The 6,949-nt window shown below is 38.4% G+C and overlaps 1 protein-coding gene across 1 annotated transcript in view; it reads left to right on the top strand.

Moving 5' to 3' along the window:
• KLHL3 (kelch like family member 3) overlaps window positions 1-6,949 on the top strand; it is a 234,885-nt gene that overhangs the window by 18,769 nt on the left and 209,167 nt on the right. The window lies entirely within an intron of this gene.

Here is a 6,949-nt window from a genome sequence, read left to right as displayed (position 1 = left end):
GGGTCTCCCTATTCCGCTCTTTTTGGTGCAGTCCCAGCTTTCAGTTAACCACACTTGGGGAGTGTGCATGCTTGTGCGTGTCCTCCCAGGAGAAGGACAAAAATTACATGACCCTGAGTTAGCCACTAATAATTACACATTGAATCTGAATGAAAATGAGGAGAAAAAGGCAGGGCAGAAGCCAAAGTGTCATGGTAAGCAAGGCATTTTTAATTGGAATGTAAAGAATTTTGTTAGCGGCATTTCAGTGAAATTCAAGCTGCCCTTTCTCTCAAATCCAGAAGACAGGAGGTATCTCACAGTTGCTTGGGTCAGGATTACAGTTTTACAGTTAGATTTCAGAAATCTAATATTAATCTTAGCATTGGCTTTGGTGGAAGATGTGTGCAAGATTGTAGATCTTTATGGAATATTATGTGGAACAGCACATTTTTTTTCTTGGAAGCTTAAGATTTCTGTTTTACATGCTGTTGGGGGAATGTGCTTTCTTTGTGCTACATTGATCAATATGCTTAAATGTAAAAATAACTTAGTCTAATAAATAGAGAAACTTGATGTTATCACAAATAAGCAGAATATTTCTGGGACAAGTATAGACTTCCACTCTCCATAATTAATTTTATGATTAAACAGTAAGCTTTGATTGAGGACCTACTGTGTGCCCAGTACTGGGCAGCTGGAGAATGCTGCAGAAGAGCTAGCACAAGGAAGAGACTAAGCGTCATACTGTGTTTACAGTAAACTAATTGTGTCCTCAGTGCAATTCTTAGTACTCCTTAGTTTCCATGAGTCAGTAATCCCTAAGTAAGTAAGACACCATTGCTGTAATACAGTACACTAAGTGCAAGTGATCACAGCCTCTTGTCTCTGCCAGTGACTGAAAAATTTCAAAGCCATTCAATTCAACCAATTTTTTTTTTTTGGACCTCTTACATAGGTCAATTATTTTGTTTCGTTTCATAGATCCAGACTACTTCTCACTCTGGTTTCATCAGTTAAAAATCAAATGATGTTTGTTGGTCATGACAGAACCTGGGGAAATTCAGTATAATTGTGTTTTCATTAATAGTGTAGAAAGGCAAATTGTCCTGGAGTGGTTCATTAGAAATACGGTCTCCTTCATCAAGGAATGGTGTGTCCCATTTAAGCTTGTGGCTTAAAGGGCTGTGTTACCTATAGGAATCTCTGCCAGAGCATCTGGTCCTTGGAAGTTGGTTATTATCAAGCTGTCAAAGATCTAGACAGGCTTTAGGCCATCCAAGCCAATTCTTCCTTGAAAAAAAAGGTGTTTTTGTTTTTGTTTCTTTTTTTTTTTTCCTGTTTTTGTTTTATACAGACAAGGACCTGAAATCCAAGAAAGAGAAGTTGTTTGCTAAGGTAGGGAATTACCCTGAATGCCAGAAGAATGTCAGGATTGTGAAATCTGGTGGAGAAAAAAAAAAAACCACTGGGTATCTTTTAGAAAGCTAGGCATTGACTAGTGCATCCTTCCAAGTTATCTGGTTTAACTTTCATTATCTTTGAGCTGTTGAAAACTCTGTAAAGTAGTAGAAAATTAAGAGTAATGCAGACTATTCTTGTCTGTAGAAAAGCCATCAAATTTTGTCCTGTGGAGATGAAGTTGGTCACCCCCTAGCCTCCACCCCAAGAAGCTAGTTTTCTCTCTGTTAACAAATACGCTTCAGTGTTTCTCCTTGCCTCTTGAACCAGTTTTTAACACTTACTGGCTCTGTCTTAAATTAATGAGTTAAGTAAAAACCTTTGACATATGTTCATTTTATATCTATATGACAGTCATTGTTTGACCTTAAAAAATTATTCTTTAACAGGACGAAGCCAGGATTTTAGTAAGAACAGTCTCTTCCTTCCTTCACTGTGAATAACTAGACACCCTTTTTACATGGGTTTCTGAGACAGTTAATCACTTATAATATTTTTCTTATGCTTTTAAAAAAACTTTTATTTTTTATTTTATACTTTAGAGAGAGTGAGAGTAAGCAGGGGCAGAGGGTGAGAGAGATCATCTTAAGTAGGCTCCACATCGGATATGGAACTGGTTGCGGGTCTCAATCTTATGACCCTGAGATCATGACCTGAGCTGAAATCACGAGTCGGGTGACTGAGCCACCTAGGTCCCCAATATCCTTTTATATGTTTATAAGACATGTGGAAAGTATCATAAAAAAAAAAAACTTACTGAGATTAATTTCATGTAACCTAAAACTTTTTTTTTTTTTAGAATGTTGGTTATAAAACTGTTATAAAATGAACAATGCAGGGGCATTTAGTACATTCACAGTGTTGTACACCTACATCTCTATCTAGTTCTAAAACATTTCTGTCACTCCAAAGTAAAATCGTTTATCTATTAATCAGTTTCTCCCTATTCTGCTCTCCCCATAGTTCCTGGCCTCCACCCATCAGCTTTCTTTGTGCATTCATCTATTCTATGTAGTTCATATAAATGCACTCTTACAGTATGTGTGACCTTTTGTATCTGGCTTCTTAGTGTAACATATTGGAGATCTATCCATGTTGTAGCATATATTAGTAATCCATTTCCTTTTATGGCTGGATAATACTATGTTATATGTATATCACACATCTTCTTTATCATTCACCTATTAATGGACATCAGGCCACCCATTAATGGTTATTTCCACCTTTGGCTACTGTGAATAGTGTTGCCATGATCATACATGTACATCTCACTTGTTGAAGTACCTGTTTTCAGTTCCTCTTGGTTTATATCTGGAAGTGGAATTGCAGCCTCGTACGGTAATTCTGTGTTTAGCATTTGAAGAACTGCCAAATTGTTTTCCACAAAGATTCACCTATTTTATGTGCCTTTCATCAATATATGAGGGTTCCAATTTCTCCACCTCCTCTCTAACCTTGTTATTTTCCATGTAAAAAATTATTTGCCACCCTAGTAGGTGTGAAGTGGTACCTCGTTTTGGTTTTGATTTGTATTTCCCTAATCACTAAGGATGTATGTTGAGTATCTTTTCATGTGCCTGTTAATCATGTGGTACATCACTTTTTTAATATGTTAGGAAAGCTGGCCACTGGAAAGAAAAGATGACTTCCATTGTAATACAAGTAATTATCCCCTAATTTGTGTTTCTTAATTTAAGATTTTGTACATTAAATTTTATCAAATGATTCTATAAAGGAAGCTCTCTTTTTTGGACATAAACTGGAGAGTATTTTCTCCACTCTCTATATGATGCTGTTTACACAGTGTTTTCACAGACTGTGCCTAAACCTTCCACAGCATCCAGCCAGTGTTCTTAAAGAACTCGGAAAAATGTTGCCATGGTGATACTATCTGTCCTTGTGAAATGCTGCCATGTGAGCTGTTTTATACCCTCAAATCTTGCTTGGAGCTTTCAGTTTGTAAGATTTATTTGCTGATTTGCTTTTTAAATGTGTATATACAATACATTTTTAATAATAATGATAACAATAATTAGCATTTCTGGAACATTTCTCAGGTGCCAGACTCTGTACCAGACATTTTATTTGGATATATCCTTTAATCCTAATAGAATGTTAGCTCCTTGGGGTACGATTTTTTATTTCTTGTCTCTTGTATCCCCAGCATCTAACATGGCACACTTGCTTAAGAGCAAGTGTTGAATCAGTGTTACTGAATAAACAACCTTTGAGGTGGTTTCTGTGATTACCTTCATTTTAAGAATGAGGAAGCTGAGTCTAAGAAATGTAAAGCAATTTCCCCAAGGTCATACAGATGGGCAGTGGCAGAGCCCAGATCAGAACCAAGAAGCCTACTCCAGAGTCCACACCACACTGCCTTCTAAGCCATAGCATTCAGAACAGCACTTTAACCTCTTCCTTCCACATTCTGCAGAGTGAAGAACAGGAAGTTCTGTCAAAGAAGAAGAAATTCATTTCACTTCAAGAAAAAAATATTTATATTTTAAAGATTTTATTTACTTATTTGATAGACACAGTGAGAGAGGAAACACAGGCAGGGTGGGGAGGGAGAGGGAGAAGCCGGCCTCCCACTGAGCAGGGAGCCCGATGTGGGGCTTGATCCCAGCACCCTGGGATCATGACCCAAGCTGAAGGTAGATGCTTAACTGACTGAGCTACCCAGGGGCCCCAAGAAAATATTTGTTAACGGGTCTGTGTGCCCAGACATTTGTTGGGTGTAATGTTGAGAACTGGGTATTAAGGAGATTCTTTTATGGGGATTGACACTAGCTGGGTGACCTGGAACAAATAATTCACTCTAGACTTTACTCCTCATGGGTAAAATGGAAAAGTTGCGCTAGATGATCTAAGTGCATTCCAGCGATAAAATATGATAAATCTTAAGAAGTGGCGTGGATAAGGCCACATTGAACTTGTTTGCTGGGGATGGGGTGGTGGGTGGTGGGAGATGTCATTGGTTTATATATCTTAATCTTTGATCTAGAAGATTGATGAAGAAGAGGAAAGGGCCACAAAGTGGTAAATATACAATGACAGTGCTAGCATGTATCATCTAGAAGAGAAAATGAGGCAGTTATCCAAGCAGCAAGGAAACCTCAGCTCATCTTTAATTTTAAGAAATGAGATTTACTTCTATCCTCACCCTTACCTTTGAGAAGTATAGTAGCCTGAAGTTATTTACTATTTTATGGTCTCTCAACACTTCCCTCTCCTTTGTGTCCTATAAGTCTTCTGAGAAGTAGTTGGGGGGATATTTGGAAAAACCAAGGGTTTGGCCAAGATCATACAGTTGTCTAGTGATTCTTTTTATTTTTTTTAATTTTTAAAAATATTTTATTTATTTATTTGACAGAGATTACAAGTAGGCAGAGAGGCAGTCAGAGAGAGGAGGAAGCAGACTCCCTGCTGAGCAGAGAGCCCGATGTGGGGCTCGATCCCAGGACCCTGGGATCATGACCTGAGCTGAAGGCAGAGGCTTTAACCCACTGAGCCACCCAGGTGCCCCCAGTTGTCTAGTGATTCTTGATCTTGTTTTTCTTTTCTTTCTTTCTTTTTTTTAAAGTACCCCAGTCTGTCTGACTCTGAAATTTGAAGAAAATGTCAAATTATTGTTTTTTAGTATTGTGAATTTTTCTCTTGAATTCATTTTATTAAAAAACATATATGCCTCATGGCAGTTTTTCCTTAGGTTTCTAGGAGTAGGGGATATTGTCTAATAAAACATAATAATAGCAAAACTTCAAAATAGTATGTTAACTTTTTAAGGAAAAAAATCTTACAGGTAAAACATACTTTTATTTTTTATTAAAAGATTTTATTTATTTATTTGACAGAGAGAGGTCACAAGTAAGCAGAACAGCAGGCAGAGATAGAGGGGGAAGCAGGCTCCCCACTGAGCAGGAAGCCCGATGCGGGGCTCGATCCCAGGACCCTGAGACCGTGACCCAAGCTGAAGGCAGAGGCCTAACCCACTGAGCCACCCAGGTGCCCGTAAAACACACTTTTAAAGGCTTACTTATTTTATATTTTAAATTTGGTTGAATGATTGTACTTCTTATTCTGCAAGGTTTAGCCAATAATTGCACAAACACTCATTAGATGCCTGGTGTATACAAAGCACTATGTTGGATGCCAAAGAAATTCAAATATCCTTGCCCTCAACTTTGTAAAAGTTGTGAAACCTGTACAACCAAGCACAGCATATGAGAGAATATTATGCATCCCTCAAGCTAAATGTAAAGTGGTTTTGTTTTTAAAGATTTTATTTATTTGAGAGAGAGAGAAAATGAGAGAGAGGGAGCATGAGAGGGGGAAGGTCAGTGGGAGAAGCAGATCCCCTGCTGAGCAGGGAGTCCTATGTGGGACCCAATCCTGGGACTCCAGGATCATGACCTGAGCTGAAGGCAGTTGCTCAATCAGCTGAGCCACCCAGGCGCCCTAAATGTGAAGTGTTAAAGGAAGTGAAGAAGGTACTCTTTTCAGCTACAGTGTTTGAGAAAAGCTTCATGGAAGAGGGGATGCTGAAACCAAGTCTTGAAGGATGTACATGTTAAGAGTGAAGGTAAGGGAGTTGGGGGAGAGATATTAATAGATGGAGAGAATAATTTGAACACGTGCTCAGAAGGAAGAATATTTGGCATGTATTTGGGAACTATAAGTAGTTCATGGGAGTGGAGGAAAGTTTTGAAAAGATGAGTAGTGGGAAATAAAGAGAAGAAATGAATTGGAAGTTGGGAACAAGTTTGTATTCCCTGATGAAGACTGTTAGATCCATCCAGCATTGGTTTTCTGCATGTCTATCCATCTTCCTTTCCCGTTGCCACCCCATTCCAAATAAAACAGAAGAATAGACAAGTAATTTCTTCATGCAGGAAAAACTGAGTACCTGCTCTGTCCCAGATACTTTTCTAGGAGCATAAGCTCTAAAGATAAACAAGACACAGTCCTTGTCCTCAAGCAGGCCACAGACTGAGAGGGAAAACCAACTCTTAGTTAGAAAAGGGATACATATAAAGTGCCCATTTTATTTGAAATGGGGCCACCTTGAAAAAGAATGATCTTGGCTGCAATGGGCTGATTGCCTGAGCTCTGTTTTTAGCCCTTGGGAGCAACCTCAGGATGTGTGGCATACCAGAAGAGCAGCTGCATACTATATTCTGAATATGATGAAAGTGGCACCTCCGTTTTTCCAGACGCATGGCGGTGACTCTCCCTGGGAAGGAGAGCCAAGCTTCTCTCCTGGCTTGTGCCATTGGGCACATTTTTCCATAGAATTTTAGAAGGGAACTTTGAGAAAGAAGATATGGAGAAGAAAGGGATAAGAGAATAAAATACAGAGTAATTTAAACAAATGTTCGGGATTTAATCAGTAGTATCTCTTAGATGCAGCAAGATTAATAATAAATAGTAATAGTAGTAATGGTAATAATAATAATAATAATAATAAATGATAATTACTGAGTGCTTACTTTATACCAGGCACTATGGT

The sequence above is a fragment of the Lontra canadensis genome, unplaced genomic scaffold (genome assembly GCF_010015895.1).
Source record: "Lontra canadensis isolate GAN:19392208 unplaced genomic scaffold, GSC_riverotter_1.0 scaffold99, whole genome shotgun sequence".
Taxonomy (NCBI): domain Eukaryota; kingdom Metazoa; phylum Chordata; class Mammalia; order Carnivora; family Mustelidae; genus Lontra; species Lontra canadensis.
Note: the sequence above shows the minus strand (reverse complement) of the source record. Positions and strands in the feature narration are given on the sequence as shown.